This window comes from Mobula hypostoma, chromosome X2 (assembly GCF_963921235.1).
Source record: "Mobula hypostoma chromosome X2, sMobHyp1.1, whole genome shotgun sequence".
Taxonomy (NCBI): domain Eukaryota; kingdom Metazoa; phylum Chordata; class Chondrichthyes; order Myliobatiformes; family Myliobatidae; genus Mobula; species Mobula hypostoma.
Window position 1 is genome coordinate 29,663,153 of NC_086129.1, and position 18,207 is coordinate 29,681,359.

The 18,207-nt window shown below is 39.4% G+C and overlaps 1 protein-coding gene and 1 pseudogene across 1 annotated transcript in view; one reads left to right on the forward strand and one right to left on the reverse strand.

Moving 5' to 3' along the window:
• Positions 1–18,207, forward strand: part of opcml (opioid binding protein/cell adhesion molecule-like) — a 2,222,745-nt gene that overhangs the window by 501,569 nt on the left and 1,702,969 nt on the right. The gene's annotated exons all lie outside the window — the stretch shown is intronic.
• Positions 8,792–10,138, reverse strand: LOC134340703 (eukaryotic translation initiation factor 4E transporter-like; annotated as a pseudogene).

Consider the following 18,207-nt stretch of genomic DNA (forward strand, 5'->3'; position numbering starts at 1 on the left):
TCATGCTATGGAGTATTTTCTCAAGTAATTTTTGTTTTAATTCACATTCCTTAATATATTGCATCTCATTGCTCCAATATGGGATTTGATTAGTTTCATTCCAAATAATTGCTGCAGGAATGGGTGATTTTGTCAAATAAGCATTAAAATTGGATGTAAAATCTTATATCCGGTTGCAATATGTGCACTGAATTTAAGCAGCTGATGTACAGTATGCCTATCTTTTGATCAGCCAAGACAATTTATTGATCCTATTGAATCTCTAGGCCATGGCCAGTCCAGTGTCACCTCAAGGAACATGGTACGTTTGAGAGAGGGGGACTGGCTTCTCTTTATTTGTGTCTGAGAAATGTAAATGCAGAAGGAAAGCTGAAGGGAATTTATTTTGCTTTAAATGGCTGTAAGTTGTGTTGTGTGGTTCAAATCCCATGGATTTGTACATAATGAATCAGATAACACAGTATGGGAATATTATGCCCACCAGAAACAAGATTGAATTGCAGAAGAGTCCTGTCTTTTGAAAGCAAAATGCACAGGTATAGTTGTTAAATAAGCCATGTAGAATCACTCAGTTCAACTCTTTTGACAAATGAATCTGAATTGACAGTTATACCTAAGAAAGGAGGGAGGTATAAAACAGGGAGTTGTGGACCAATCAGCCTAAAATCAGTAAAAGGGAAACATTGGAATCCACAATTGAGGCAGTTGTAACTAGGAACTTGGACCCAATATGGATTTATGAAAGGAAATATATGTTTGATGAATCTGTTTTCCTTGTGGTTGTAAGTTGCAAATGAGATGAGCTCATGAGACACCCAAGACACTACTATGCAAAACTAGAGCTGACAAATTGGGGACAATATAGCGGGGGAGTGAGGATTGATTTGCGGACAGAAAAGAATGAATAATTTGTTTTTGGGTTTAGAGATGGTGACTAGTTCAGGGTTGATGGAATCAAGTGCCACATATCCAAGGACCTGAATGGCCAGCTCCTCCTTTGGTTTTTTTCCATTGGTATGTTCTTCACATCAAAACACAAATAATGACATTGTATTGATGTAATATATTTCTCTCATGTAGTTGGCAGGATGGATAGGGAAGCCTAAATGAAAACGACATCACTGTTAGAAATGAGAAGGGAAATAAGAAATGTTGACATTGATGGCTGACATAGAACTCAAACAGCTGCAAATGATAAAATATGTTAAGAAAATAGTGATATCAAGTTATTGTTAATAATAAACATCTGAAAGATGTTGATATTTAGAATACATTGAGAATCCATGTGTGTAAATCACTGAAAGTTAGCATGCAGTTGCAAATAAATTGGAAGGCAAAATGAGTCTTTATTACAAGGAATTTTGGTAAAAGAATAGAGGGTTTTTGCTCCAATTATACAGTGTGGTGTTGAATCTCTACCTGGAATGTTGTCTATAGGTTTTACTTTCCTTGCCCAAAGGAGAATACATTTAAGTTAGATGGAGCACAACAAAGATTTACCTGGATGGTAAATTTGCTGTACACTTAAGCAGATCAGGTCTTTATTCTGCTGAGTATAGAAGAACGAACAGTTTCTCCGAGTGAGACCTAAAGATCCAATTTTGAAATTGGGAAACAAGTAAAGGGGTTTTTTCACCTATAGGATGGTGAAACTTGGGAATTCACTTCCAAAGAGACCATCGGAGGCTCAGATGCTGAGTGTCCTTAAGATAGATTAATATCTTGTTGTATCATGAGGAAATCAAGAAATATGAGGTTAGTGAGGTAAAACGAAAGTCACGATTTTATGGAATGCACAGGAGACATGTGGGGCTGAATGGTCAGCTCCTCCTCCTGTTTCTTTGGTTCTTATGTTCTTCGCATCAATACACCAATAATGACATTATACTGATGTAATATATTTCTCTCATGTAGTTGGCAGATGGATAGGGAAGCCTAAATGAAAGCAACATCACTGTTGGAAATGAGATGGAAAATAAGAAATGTTGACATTGATGGCTGACATAGGATTTAAACAGCGCAGATTATATAAACAAAGGGAAGACCATGGATGGTGTCATTTGAAGCTTTTGATTTGAAGTTAATTTGGGAAATTTTAATGAAAACCAAAGTGGTAGAAAAGAGTGGAAAGTCAACCCAAGTGGGGTTTAGCAATAGAAAAGAATGATAAAGAGATGGGACACAATGTCCATTTAACTCCCAAAGCTCTCAAAACTAAGACTTAATTTGAACTAATCTTGTGCCATAATTTAATATTAGGTACATAAAATATTCCTCAAGTGAAAATTTAGTTATTTTTATTTTTGTTTTCTGGGCTCTGCAGTAAAACTTGACCTATTGACTGCTTGACTGTTCGAGGTTTAGTATGTAGGTGCTGATCTGTTCAAGTCAAATTGAGCAGCATTGATGTTGTACTTCCTTCGATGTAGCATTCATTGAACCATAGAGTAGAGAGTACAGAAACAAGCTCTTTAGCTCACCATTACATATCTCATGACATCATAGTCCGTGCCGCAGATGTTTCCTTCATTTCTGGCAGAAAACAGACTTCGTGGAGAGAAATTACAGCCTCCATTGTTAACTTACAAATAAAACAGGAACACCTCTTGCAGGGTTTGGAACTGGGAAGTCAATATAAGGTCTATAGTCTCACATTGGAATCCTGCTCATGTCATCTTCCAGCTTCACTTTTCAATGTGAAATTATTCACTGATGCTCCCTTTACTGATCACAATCTTTTGTTTTAAACAAACACTTCCTGCATCCATTCTAAGCAAAGACTCGGGAAAACTAACAGCACAGGATTCAGTCAGGACACTTTCATCATGGAAGTGTACAGATAGGAGAGCAACATACCTCCCCACCTCCACCTGTTAGAGTGGACTTTGCTACCACACTCCTGTGGCTACCATGGTGAGAAGTCAATCATAGAGCTGGGAAATAGGCCAATTGGACCAACTCTTCCACATGGACCAAAGGACACCCTTCTTTATTAATACCATCTCTCAGCATGTGGTCCATATCCCTCTGTGCCTGGGCTAATCCTGTGCTCACAGAGACATTTCTGAAATGCTTTCAGTGACCCAATGTCAGCCACTCTCTCAGGCAGTGCATTCCAGCTACAAACTACTCTCTGGCAGAACAAAGTCATGACCTGTCAAAGTGTCTTCCCCTTACTTTTGTCTGTGTCCTTCAGTTTTGTTGACCTCTGGTAAGGGGAAAGGTTTTCTGCTGTCTGTGTAATCTACATTTTACATACCTCTTAAGTCCTCAAATTCAGAGACATAGCAGTGGGAAATTCGGAGATCCCATCTCGATGGACAATTTATCTACTAAAGGTCACATAATTTAGGCTAAATTCATGAATTTGCATCTGACAGTGAGCTCTCGGTTGCCCAAAGCCCATTCCATCTGGTAGGTACAGGCCAAATTGCTGGCGATGGCACATTGAACTGGAAATAGGAGTGAGCATTTAACACAACAACTGAAGATGAATTCCCTTTGCTCAGCTAGAATATCTTAAGCCATTGACATCAAAGTTATTTCCTGGAAACTCTCAGTAGTTCAGGCAGCATATATGGAAAGAGAAACAGTTAAATTTTTATGTCTGGAACTCCTTGTCAGAACTGCTTCTCTTGCTACAGATGTTGGCTGACTTGCTATCACCAATCCATTTAGTTTGGAATGATTACAGGTGTCCCCCGCTTTTCGACGTTCGCTTTACAACTCTTCGCTGTTACGAAAGACCTACATTAGTTACCTGTTTTCGCTAACAGAAGATGTTTTCACTGTTACGAGAAAAGGCAGCGCGCGTCCCGAGCAGCCAAGCTCCTCCCCCGGAACTGCATTCTAGCTGGCATTGCTTAAGCACGTGCCTGTGAGCATCTGTGCTTTATGTCGATTTATTTTGAGCATCCGTTTGCAAGATGAGTTCTAAGGTATTGGAAAAGCCTAAAAGAGCTCGTAAGGGTGTTACACTTAGCGTAAAACTAGACATAGTTAAGTGTTTTGATCATGGTGAACAAAGTGAGGACAAAGTGAGTTTGGCTTGTGGAAGTTGACAGAGATGATGTTGAAGAGGTTTTGACATCCCATGACCAAGAACTGATAGATGAAGAGCTGATGCAATTGGAAGAGGAAAGAATAATAATCAAAACCGAATGCAGTAGCGAACGGGCTGAATGTGAAGTCGTCCAGGAACTGAACGTGAAGCAACTGCGTGAAATTTTCGCTGCAATGATCACAGAAAAGTACAACTTTAATTTTGAAAGGGTACATAGGTTTAGGGCATATTTGCAGGATGGTTTGAGTGATTACAAAGAACTGTATGATAGAAAAATGCGCGAGGCTAAGCAGTCAAGCATACTGCCGTTTTTCAAGACTTCCACATCAGCCACAGCAGACGACAAACCTCGACCTTCGACATCGAGGCAGGCAGACATAGAAGAAGATGACCTGCCTGCCCTGATGGAAACAGACGACGGTGAGATGACACCTCAGTGTCCCATCGCCCCAGTGGTCCCAACCTCTGGGCTGCGGACTGATACATTGCCGCGAAGCATGCAGTGGCGCAGCGGTAGCCGGGACACACCCAGCACATCGTTAAGAAAAAAAGCCGAAATAAACAAGCTAATTAATTAGGTGCCGCCCGGCACGTAAATGTTGGCCCAGATCAGAGGTGATTGCCGATTGCGTTGGAACAGCCCATTTTTTATTAGCCGAATCTACCACACTTACACTTCAGCCCACCTCACCACTCCTAGGCACAGCCATACTCCAATCTGTTAAAAATAGCTACTTGGGCAAAGTCTCACAAGGCGACCACTGGAATAATTGTTCCAACAATGTTTGAACTTTCAGGGACTGCTTTAAGAAAATGGAAAATAACTTTCATTTATTCATTCTTCTGAATATCATTGATTACATTTTTAACTTTGCTTCATATTTCCAGAAGGAGGAATAAAGCTATTGAATATTAAATCAATCCTGTTGAGGATGACAAATCCAGCCTGTATCTGCATTTATTAAACATTTCACATAATTAATTTCAGGAGGTAATTCTATGTTCATCTCCGTCTCTTACAGTGTTCACCATGAGAAGGTGGGACAACAATATATTTATTACACTTGGTTAGAAAGCTTTTCTGAAGAGATGAAGAGTGTAGTATCTCTTAATTTTGAGGCCGTTGTGACAACCAAAGATGAATTATAGAACATTTTCCATGCAGTCAGTTGTAATCCTCTGCCTCAGCTGTCAATCGGTGATGCTCATAAACATATTTCTTTTCCATTTATTTCCTCCACATTGTACAATCTAATTAAAGGGAAAATTACAGAAGGTAAAACTACTATTTCCTTATTTGTTTCAATCACAGCGACAAGAAACTGTATTTATGTAATATTCTTAAAATAGCACCATATTGCCAAACACCTCACACGCTCTTTATCAATGAAGTTTTTAGACTTTACAGTGTAAGGAGCTTCTAGAACCAAAGGCAAAGCTTGGGTACAGAAGTAGATTGAAAACCAGGGAGATCTTGTAGAAATCAGTCAATGACTTCTTGGGTTATGTTCAGGTTTTTTTTCTCTAACATGGTTGCAAACACTTATTAAGGCTGAGGACATTTCTTACAAAACCAATGTGGTTTGCAGAGATTTCAGTTAGTATGCAGACATCTTTTAACTGTTTGAATCCTTCATGACCACTTCATGAACTGCAATACATTCCAGTTCTACACCAGCTGAGATAAGATGCCAAAGGTGACAGAATTGATCCCATGGTTGAAAGTTTAAGTTTATTTTTTTTTTAAAATGTTCAATTCTGTGAGATGAAGTATTTATTTAATCACAGAGTGTAAAAGTGAGAAAGGGGTGAAGTTTCAGATCTTATCACTCCTGATTTAATTAGGCTCAATAGTGAGTGTGAGATCTTAATCCTTAATCCTAGCAGAAAATTCAACAATCCGAAGCAGTTACCAGGCAACCATGGCAATATCTTCCATGAAGCACTACCAATGCTCATTCTAATTGCTATGGTTTCCATGCATTCAGTATTAATCTACAACAAGGTAAGTACAATCAAAACACACTTTGTGACTAAATTGGCTTTATATCCTCAGAAGGAAATAAAAAGGTTTAATGGTGATCCAACAAAACTTATGAAGAAAAATATGTGTTATTAGCTAAAGCTTCCGTCAAACAGAGATTTGTAGAAGTATTGGTTGAATATTAGAAGTAAGACCAATCAGACACATTGCTTTAACAAGTAGCCCAGTAACTTACGAAGTACTTTTGAAGCAGGCATTAAAAATGTATTGTTACACTGAGAGCCTGTGATAGCGATAAAAAGTTAGGAAGATAGAATTCCCTGGTAAATGGGATGATATGGTTGGGTACTTGATAAACAGCAAAGGTGGAATGGACCAAAAGGCATGTTTCTATGCCATATGACTCAATGAATCTATAGAATTTCCACTTAAAGGATGCGATCTTGAAGTGGAGCAGTTTTTTTTCTCATTCTAAAATTAATGTTCAGTTTAACAACTGCTGCATACTTTATTTAGCGATACAATATGGAATAGGCCCTTCCACTGATTTACCCCTCGCCTAATCATGAGCCAATTTACAATGACCAATTAACCAACCAACTGGGACTGTGGGAGGAAACCAGAGCACCATGAGGAAACCCACATGCACACGGGAAGGAATGTATGAACCTGCTTACAGAGGATGGCGGAATTAAACGCCAAGCTCCAATGCCCCAAGCTGTAATAGTGTCGCACTAATTGCTATGCTACTGTGGCGCCTCATATGAGCAAAGTTGCTTTGATATTTTTCAGGTCTATAGTTTTCAACTGTAAATTTGAAGCCAGAATATTTCACCAAACACACTGATTCAAATGTTACAGAGCAATGATCCTCCTTGCCCAGTCTGTACGAGAGGTGTCATAATTATGTCATCTGTAACTATCATAGAGTTTGCTTCCATAATTAGATTGAAAAACACTTGAATTTAAGACAACTTTGAAGAGTTCATTTCTCTCATAAGGTTAGTCAATGCAAATGTATTTTATAATGAACTACCATTGACAATAGAGGTGTATCGGGCACAAATAGAAATGATTTGCACAAACCCATGAAAATAATACAGCACCATTGAAGGGCAAGTATTGTAAACCACATTAGAGAGAATCTGCTGTCAGGCCTTGCTTAAGAAGACACTTGCTAGGGCTTCTCTGGGACTACCTGCCATAATGACCTTTAGAAACAGATGCTGACATATTGGATCTTGTTCTCTGATTTCACTTTTTACCTGGTTGTCGCTCTCTGGCACAAGACTGAACATGAGCAGGAATTTTAATTTGAAAACTGATTTTCCTGTAGAAACCAATAATTTGATTGAAAAATGTACATATGGAGACACTATTTAGCCTGGCTCATCCTATTGAGAGACATCTGTTATGTGATTTCTAATGTAAAAGAAGCTTGTGCAAGTTAAATAAATGCTGCCATCAAAATCTGTCTTGGAAGCCAGGAATCCCACTGTGCAGAAGAGGGCCAATTGAAGTTCATTTTGCCAGATTGCAGCCAACCTGGCCCATGCCCCACAGCTGCAAATTCCTTTTGTGTTGGCGACATCTCTGTCTCAGCCATTTTGCGAGGTGCAGCGGGATATGCTCAGTGACGAGATAACTGGGAGTGGTAACTTAGTCCCTGCCCAAAGTTTGCATTTAAAGTTACTTGTGCGATTTCAATGGAGGATATTTGACATGAGTCTAACTTCAGTCTTGTGAGGCTTACTGTCAAGGACTAGTACCTGCTTTCTTGAGGAACCTCAGCAGTTTAATCTTGCCCTGCAGCCACTTTCCCTATGATCAAGTCCCAAAACCAAAGAATTTGCTTGTGAGCTCTTTGGTTTTGGGTTTGAGATACAATTTCTGGCATTTCTGGCCACAGTCTTTCTTTAGGAAGTCATTGTTATTCTCATAATGTAAAACAATTTCACTCAATGTTAGCACTTGGTCTTTTGATTAAAGATATAGTTTCTACAGGGTGTCACCTGATGTCTGGAGATGGATTCTCCGAATGTTGTCCAACTACATTCAGAGACCTTTTCTTTCAAATACTCTACTAATGGCATGTGTTGTAAACCCAAGGAGTATTCTGAGCATCTTGGAAGTTATTACTATAACTTGCAATGGCTGCTACTTTCCCAATATAGACACATTCACAATACTTTAGTTTTGTTTGTGGTGCTGGGAAACTGGTTGGCTGTGAATAACACACGCAAGAGACAGAGAGATGAGGAAGAAATGTACAGCTGTTTATATCACTTGTAAGTCATTTACCCAGAATGCTCTCTCACATTACGTTCGATAGGTAACACATAGGGAAGCCTGTCAGCAACCTGTAAGGGTCAAAATATTCATGAATACATAATAAATCCCTCCCGCCAATTTTAAAAGTTTCTGTCCCGCTTGCCAAACACAGACCAGCTGCTGATCTATCAACATTAAATGGAGTAATCATCAACTTCAACCAACAACAAAAAACAATTTTTCTCCAAACTAGGGGAAAAGGGTGGACTGCCTCTATTGACAGACATAACCCTGGGGATTACTCTGCCCCATATGCAGAGGGTTAATCACTAAACTAAAGATTCAATCTGTCTGGAGGCCGCCTGTTCCTCGGAGGGTAGCGACGATCTGAGAATGACGCCAAATACATTTTATCTCTTGGTGGTGCATGTACAGATCTTGGCTTGGGTACTGCATTGTCAGTAGGCAGCACCTCAAAAACCACAGGTGATGGGGGATGAGTGGACTTTCTGATTAAGGGCCGGCATATGATGATTCCGACTGCTGAGCAGATCACTTAGAATATCTGGGGATGAGGGCTGTTTTACAGGGGGAAATAGAAATTCGGAGGGTTTTGATTGCAAAGGCGAGGTTCCACTTACCTTCATACTGTTAACTGGCTTATTGAAAGCGTCATATTTGTGTTGGTTTTTTTTGGATTTGTTTAGGACCAGATGATGCAGCTGGAGTCTGTTCCAGATATTCCACCATGAACAGGGTAGCAAACTTGCTCTCAGATTCCATTTTGAGACCTTTCAGTTCTGCTTCCACCTCTTTCACAGACAAGACCACTCTAGTCTGTGAACTCTCCTTTAATTTCTCCTTGCTGGCAGTGAGACTGGACAGTAGCGGTTTCATGTCCTCATTTGTTTTTGCAGTATTTCTAAATTATCAACCATTTTATTAATTTACTTATTATCTTCTCATGATGGAATGAGAGCAAAGTAGCTTACAAGCTGTGAAAGAGGACCCAGGCCTGCAAATATCTCAAATTCTTCATGTGGGGTAGACAGCAAGCTACTGGAGTAACTACCTGGTCTACATAAAGTTACTTGAAAACCACTGACTGATCCAGCTGGATGACACTGATCCTTCACCAAACACTGTTTCAGTTATCGATGCTAGTCCGGGTATACTTTGCATCATGTCGAAGAATCTATTGTTTTTGATTGACTTGTGGAACCAGCAGAAAACCATTTTGGTTCCTCTTCAGTATAGAAATCTCATCACCTCCGGTCACCAAAAACATGTTTGCCATCACTAAACTCTCTCCTAAAGTGCTTTTCCATGTAGTCTAGTTCTCTTCCTTCTCTAGCATCTCTGTCATGCAAGTTTTTGTCTCTGCCATCCCGATCAAAGGTTCTTGATGTTATATCCAAGTCTCTGCTGGCAACCCAATCCATAAATATTTTAATTCTCTTTATTTATCAGTGGGCTTCCAGATCATCTACAATTGGAGATATTAGTCACATGACAGCCTCCACCAAAGCTTTGGGGCTGAAGACTGAGTACAATATCAAGATCTTCTTTTATTCTCTCTTGTGGATCTGAAGTTCTTCGCTTGAAAACTGCTCTCTCCAAATCCGAAGTATAGTTCTTCTTAGTTCCATCCAGTGGTGAACTGCCAGAACTGGGATACAGAGGATGCAGCCACTTTTCAGGGTCACAAGTGCCTTCACTGTCATATTTTTTTTCCAAAAGACATACTGTCTCTGCTTTGCATACGGGTGCTTTTTGATTTCTTGCAGCTTTTCCTTGGAATATCTATCTGGTTTCTCCATGCCACACTCTTTTTATTGTATCACTTAATTGATCTTTTCCTTCAATCCATTCCCTTTTATCCACGCCGCCACCAAGGCTCAGCAGCCATCTCCGCCACTCTGCTGAGAACCCAGGCTTAACAGCGATTGTTAATCTCCACTCTAACATGCACACTATTCCCCTCACCAGAACAACTTCACCAGAGTAAGTCTTTAACGTTAACCTTGCCCCGTCTGAGGTGAGATTCTCCTTGTGAACTGCCTCTGACACCAGGGATACTGCAGTGCCCGTGTCCACCTCGATCCTCACTGTTGTCCCATCCAACTACGGGGTCACCCAATAACCATTTTTGTGTCTGGAGAGGGAGGGAGGGAACGTCGACTCAGACCATGAGAGGCCTGCGTCAGGCATTTTCATGCCTTACAAGGCGCAGTGTCTGGGAACAGATAAAATATGCAAAGCTCCTTCATCCACAGAGTGAGAGTCACTCAGTCCATCCTCAGTATGCTTCATCTTGTTCATATGTTTCTTTTTGTTTTTCCAAAATTTATTTTTCTTTATTACAGTAATATTGGTTGACAGTGTCTCTTCACTTTTACAGGCGTGTTCAATATGTCCCTTCTGCCACAGCTTTGGCAACCTAAATCCTTATACCAACATTCATTTGTTGAATGTATCTTATTCTTAAAGTCAGGAAAAACTTTATGAACTTGGGAAAGTGTGCTTAATAGCTGTGCTTATTTAGCTGCCATTTCCATAGATGCACTAATCTCAGTTGCCTTATGTAAAGTTAGTCTGTATTCTCTAACCAAATACTTCTGTATCACCTCACTATGCAGACCACATCTGAGTCTATCACATAATGTATCATTCAGTGAATATGCAAGATCACAGTGTTCAGACAATTGCTTCAGCACTGCCACAAACTGTGAAAAAGCCTCACCTTCCTTTTCATTCATTTTATGAAACCTATACCCCTCAGCAATAATCAAAGGTTTAGGTGAAATGTGGCCCTTTAAGACTTTAACTGTGTCATCATAAGGCTTATCACCAGGCCTAGCTGGTTGCACTGGACTGCGTAATAAGTCTAAAGTTTTGCACCATCATAGTCAGAAAAGTTGGAACACGAATATCATCTGAAATTTGATTTGCCAGTGCAAAATATTCAAATCTTACAGTATATGAATTCCATTGCTCTGTTGTTTTGTTATACGTTTGGCCCCATACTTCCAAATATTGTCATCATTCTCAAAATTCTCAAACACAATCACGTTCCAAAGAAGTTAACTGGTCTTATCCATCTCTCGCTCCCTCTCATATTTATTTTATTTACTGTCACGTTCTCCTTCTCTTCCCTTGGATTCCTCACTCATGACACTTCCTGCGGCCATTTTCCCGCGGCATGCAACGGCTTCTTTTCCCTCGCCCACACTGCACAGGTGGTACAATGTCAGCGTTGCACATGGGCTTTTCTTGGCGTAGGGAACAACAACAAATACCATGTGGGGACTTGTCACCTCGTCACCAGTTATGATGTTTGTGGTACAGTGAAGCCGAGTGGCTGTGATTAACACACTCGAGAGATGGAGAGGTGAGGAACAAACGGGCAGCTGTTTATTTTGCTTACAGCTCATCTGCCCAGAACACCCTCTCACATTACATTCAGTACGTAACACACAGGGAAGCTTAACGACAACTCATGAGGGTTAAAGTATACCTGAATCCATAACAACTTTAAACTTTGATTGCTAGCTATTCAAGTCTTCTTTATAAAGCATACTAGCATCTGCAAAGCACGCCTGTGCCTCTACTTCCTCAGAAGGCTATGGCAATTCAGCAGGTCCCCAGTGACCCTCAACAATTTTTACAAATCTACCATAGAAACAGCTTATCCAGATGCATTGCAGCTTGATGTAGAAACTGCTCTATCCAAGGCAGGAAGAAATTGTCGAGAGCTGTGAATGAAGTCCAGTTTATTATGGAAACCAGCCTCCCCTCCCCTCTGTCTGCATTTTCCACTGCCTCAAGAAAGCAGTCAATGTAATCAAGCACCCCACCCACCAGAGTCATACTCTCTCACCCCTCCCATTGGGCAGGAGGGTCAAATAACCTGTTCCTGCATTGTATTGTTCTATGTTCTAAACTCATCAATCAGAATTATTTAAAACTAAAATAATTACATTTTTATTCTGTCAAGCAATTGCACTAAACTATTGAAATACAACAAGAGGTATTAAGTACATAAATAGCAAGAGCAGGACACTTGACCGATCAAACCTGTCCCACCATTCAATATAATCAGGGCTGATATGCTTCTGACCTCATCTCCTCTCCTGTGGCAGTTATCCATGCCAGTTCAGTTCCCTGATCTTTGGGGAGAAAAAAATTCAAACTTCCTTTAATACCCCATAATTTATCCTGCACGATCATCAGGGATAGAAAACTCCAGAGATACACCACATTCTGTGAGAAGTTGTTCCTGTGCAACTCAGTTTTCAGACCACCCCTATTCTTGTAGTTATGTCCCATCATTCACAATTCTTGTATTTGTGGAACCAGCTTGAATGACCTCTATCGTGTCTTCCCAGAATCTTACATGTTCCAATATAATCAACATCTATTCTTTTAAAGAATATAGTTCAAAGTTCTTCATCCACAGCAGCCTTCTCATCCAAGGCATAAGCCTAGTGGATCTCTTTTGGAGCGTCTTACAACCACTATGTCATTTCTTAAATAAGGGAACCAAAGCTGTGCACAGTACCCCAGTTCGAGCCCACCAAAGTCCTGTACAATTGTAACAAAGTTGATCACTAATACTAAGTTGAACACTAGATTTGACTTTGTGTTGAGTAACTGTAGTTGAGCCTTTATCTCAAGAAATGGTATAGGTCACCTGTTTTGACGTTGGCATGTCATTTATCTTTCCAGAAAATAACCTCTCAGATGTTTGGAGTTATACATTTCCTTGTTTCTCCCCTAACTCCTCCCTTCCTCTCCCCACACCACATGCAATTTTGAAGGAAAGGAAGAAGTGCTCAACTAGTAATAAATAAAAACTAATCATTCTCATTAATTCTGAAACCATCCATTGGCATCATATACGAAAGCTAGTAGCTCCTTCTGAAAATGTTCTTGAGTCAGGATAACTTCTAGTACTTGGCATTTTTATTGACATTAAAGGCAAAAAAAAATCCTTATAGAACTGCAGTTCCAAAAAGTAAACTTTTTGATACACTTTGACCTTGTTAGAAGTTATATAAAATATACAGTGTTCCTATTAAATTTGATCTCCAATTGCACAAAGGACAAAATGGTTTAGGTCAATGCCTAATGCTAATTTTCCGTTTATGCTGAATTGATACAAGCATTATCCTGATTTATGACATGTAAATTCTATTTAAAAGAAATAGGTCAATATTTATGTCAAAAAAGTACAGTATGCAAGTCAAGATAGATGAAGAGAGCTGAGTTGCTTGAAGGATGTATTCCCATCATGTTTGCAGTGGTGATGCCTAAGTTCATAAGTTGCTGGTAATTGGTCAACCAACTAACATTGAACACAGTTAGTAAAATTAATAACAATAAAATTGATCTGATCATTTGCCTGAAGCAAATAGATATTTAATGGTTCACTGGCTGTTCAGTTTTAAGATTTTGCTTAAAGTATGCTTTTCATTTTGCATCCTTTACTCTGACGGTGACTTGGTGTCACCATGTTTCCTTGTCACAGTTTTGGATACACCATCAGGGAAAGTTAATTTATCTTTAAAGTAGATCTACTCCAACCATTCAGCTGAAGTTATGTTTATGTTTGCTGAGTGAGGCCATTTTTATAGCTGTGACATAGTCTTCTATCGTATTAATATTTGCCTAGATATAAACCAATTCATTATGTATCTGAAGTTACATTCTTTATAGTCATCTACAGAACCAGAACTCTATAAACTCCATGGGTCCAAAGATGGAAACAATTCCAAGCAGAAAAATTGGACATGAGAGATACTTAAAACCAAGTAAATAAAAACAGCACTGTTGAGCAGCTGGTAGGACTACTACTTTGAAACACCGGAGACCGGGTTCAATCCTAACATCCTATGCTGTCTGTGTAGAGTTTGCACATTCTCTCTATGGACATGTAGGTTTCCTCCAAGGGCTCATTCCCTCTCACATCATACAGATACGCTGGTTGGTGAGTTAACTAGCCACTGCAAGCCTCATTCACCACCACTCTGAGTTAATTCGATAAACTACCGACTCACTTAAAAGGATTCAGGTTCTCAGTATTATTTTTATTGGCATCGTTTGTCTTCTTTTGCAAGTCGGTTGCTTATCTGTCATTGTTTATGTTTAATTTTTCATAAATTTTCATTGTATTTCTTTTGCCTGTAAATCCATTAAGAAAATTAATCTCAATGTAGCATGTGGTAACATATAGGTAGTTAAATTGCCCTTAATGTACAGATGAGTAGTAAAATGTAGAGGAGTGGCTGAGAATATGAAAATGAGTTTTGTGTAAATTGGTAGTTAATAATCATGGAATCATAAAAACATGATTTTATGATTTTAAGAATCATATTGGTTACTCACATTACTGATTGACTGCCTGGGCATGGTGCAGAAGTAGCACAGTGGCTTTTCAGGTAGCCCAGCTGTCTCGCAGGTCCAGTAGGATGGACTTGATCCAGTTTTCTCTGTATGTTTTTCCTGTGGCAGGCTGGGTTTCCCCAGAATGCTATGATTTTCTTCCACGCCTGCTAGATGTGCTGGCTGTTAGGTTCACTAGCCATGGTAAATTGTCCCTGGTGTAGGTGGGTGATTGGATAATTAATGGCCATGTAGGAGAGAATAGGCTATATGGAAATGCCAGAGAATGGAATTGGTGGGATTGCTCTCAGAGCTAAACATGGACTGAGTGGGCCAAATAGCCTCTGTTGATGTCATAAGAAAATACTTGATGTGTCTTTAAAAGGCTGACTATTTATCCTAAATGCAGCAGAAGAAAGCAGCAATTGGATTTGAATTAAAAGGAAAGACAACAACTGGGCTGCAAGATGAAGGCAGGAGGGTATGGAACTGAGGGGGGTGTATCTGGGACACCAGGTAGCACCGTTGAGCCCTCTGGAGACGTCGTGGACTTATCAACGAAACGTCAAAGAAGGAGGGTGCCCACCTGATGACCCCAATGACGTACCTACCCTCCCTCCTTCCTTGTCACCACTCCAAGCCCACTGCCAACATTGAGAGTGTCGACTTACCATAGGGATTGAAACATCAAGTCCTAGACAGCCACTTACTCCACAAAAGAATATCCAACCTTCTGCTTTCAGTAACTGAAAGGCAACTTAGGTGTTCCCAGAAACAAGAGAAAATCTGCAGATGCTGGAAATCCAAGCAACACACACAAATTGCTGGAGGAACTCAGCAGGCCAGGCAGCGTCTATGGAAAAGAGTACAGTCGACATTTCGGGTGGAGACCCTTCAGCAGGACCTGCTGAAATGTCTGTCTTGCTACAGGATCTCATCCTGAAACGTCAACTGTACTCTTTTCCATAGAGGCTGCCTGCCCTGCTGAGTTCCTCCAGTATTTTGTGTGTGTGTGTGTTGCTTAGATGTTACCAGAGGCTGGTTAACTCATGTCTCCACAGGTTGAGAAAGAGTTTCCCCACTAGGGAAAGAATTATTCAGTATAATCACACTTCCAGCATTATGTTTATAGGTCAGCAGATCACAGCTTTTCAAGTACAAGTCCCAAAATTTCTCAAATGTGTTGAGCATTTCTGACTCTACCACTCTATCAGGCAGTGAGTTCCTGATACCCATCACCCTCCCCATTCCTCATCTTCAGTTTAATTTTCCTACCAATGACCTTATATCAAGGAATTTACTCTCATTTCTGCTAAGGGAAGTAAATCTTGATTCATTGTATCTCTGCCTTTCATATCTTTGTACACCTCAATCAAATCTCACCCCCAGCCTTCTAAGTTCAAAGGAATGAACCCCAGATTATCCAATCTTTTCAGTGGTGGCAATATCTTTACATCTTATACTTTCTGTGATTTTGCAGAAGGTACATCATGTTTTAATAACAATCTGAGTATTCTAACTACCATCTGACCATTTTATAACAGCTGTCAGCTGGAGATCTTTCAATCAGTGCATGACAGGTATATGTGTATTTGTGTTCACATTCAATAAATTGTTTTCTTTGGAGGTAATTGTCTGAGATTAATTTGGCAGAATTAAATGCTGGTATATTTTCATCTTGTCATTCATGTGACTTTTGGTTGCACTGTTTACTGATCTGTGTTAAAGAGTTAATTGCTTGTGGCTTATTCTCAATCACCTCAAACTGAAAATAAATCCCTTTCCTGCACGTCGAAGGCAAAATGTTTTATTTCTTCTCTGGAAGCTTTGGGAAAAATAATAATCAAAGGTAGTAAACGATGAAGAGTGAAGATTGGACGTTGTTCACATTGGCATTGTCATCAAATAAAATCACAAAGCTAATAAATATTGTAACCTTTCTCAATGTATGGTCTTATCTCAATGACTTGGCTTGAATACATTTATACTTCCTCTTTCTCTGTCCTGCACTCTTGTCCTGTATGCATTATTAGAATCCATTTTTTCCATTCTAGATTTTGACTTCAGTTGTTTCCTAGCATCTACTTACATATTGAACCATTTCTCAACTGAAAGAGCCACAGCTCTCACTCCTACTAGCAAATCTTAAAGGTCGAACATCATCACCTTCTTGGCACCTGTGGAATATTCTATTTGGCAGATTGATTTTCTTCCCCTAATTTGTAAAAGGAACCACTCTTCAAATGTAATCCATTAGTTGTGAAGCACTTGTGGTATCTTGTTTTCATTGATGTTACAGTTGCAAGTTATCCTTCTTCAGTTCCTCTGCAACACCAAGCTTTAAATCTTGCAAAAAAAAATCATCAAATGGCCCAAAATTGACTGAAAATTTACCAGTGAGAGTCATCAGACTTGTTATCACAGCAGATCCTGTCCAATCTTAGTCCTGTTAGACATTCTAACATTGCTTTTTCGAGCAAGTTCATTGGATAACAGTCTCAAATAGGAACTGCAACTAATCTCATCAAAAAATTTGGAGATTAATTTGTGTTGAAATAACTACATATAAATAGCACGGCATTCTCTATTTACTGAAATCTTTCTTCTCCATCTGATTCTGTGAAATATGACCACACTGAAACTGTACAAGGTAAATTATTGGCTAAGCAAATATAATTGGATTCAAATTTCAATTTAAAGGAAAAATAAACAATTTTATTGCATTAGTGAGTTTATTTCCAGCAACTAACATAAAGATGCTCTCTGCAAGTTGAATGACTTGTGTTTAACGCTGAGAATGATCAGAGAGGCAGCTGTATAAAAGGGTTTTTTGTGACAAGATGTTGTCTGCGAATTACACAGTGAATGGTAAATATGTTAGGTACAGCTTTTTTCAAGGAAGTAATAATTCAGCAGTGGAGTCCTGTCATTGATAGTGCCCCATCTGTTGCACAAGCAGAATGTTGTGAGTGGAAAGCTCTTATCTTTGAAAAATTACTCAACAAATGAGATATTGACTCCTCCTGCATCTCAGTTTGTAGTTTCTACTCCTAGTCCCCTTGCAAATAGCAACTCTTGCATACTTTCATGCTTTCATTGTTTATGAAGCAAACGTAAACAAGAAACAAATAATCGTTGCCTGGCAAAATTGATTCATCCAACTGCAAAACAAATGATCAGAATCTCCTTTACTGCTAGCAGAATAAGTTCTTCTCTAATTGTATGGGGCCTTCCAGATTTAGCAATGAGCAATTGAAGCACAGAAACCATCACTGTTTTGTTGTGAAGTGCTGACAAACATGTTTTGAAGTGCTTTCTGTTTCTGAAAGTTTTTGCAAAGTGACTCATAAGCCAAGTTCTCATTTGCTTTATCAAAGTGTATTCTCTTCAAATGTTCAAGGAGCCTGGACAGTTTTATTGTCTCATTGAAAAACCTTTTTCACACAATGGACACATTGTTTGCTGTTGGTTGCTTGGTGCTGGTATAAATTCATACTTCAGATAT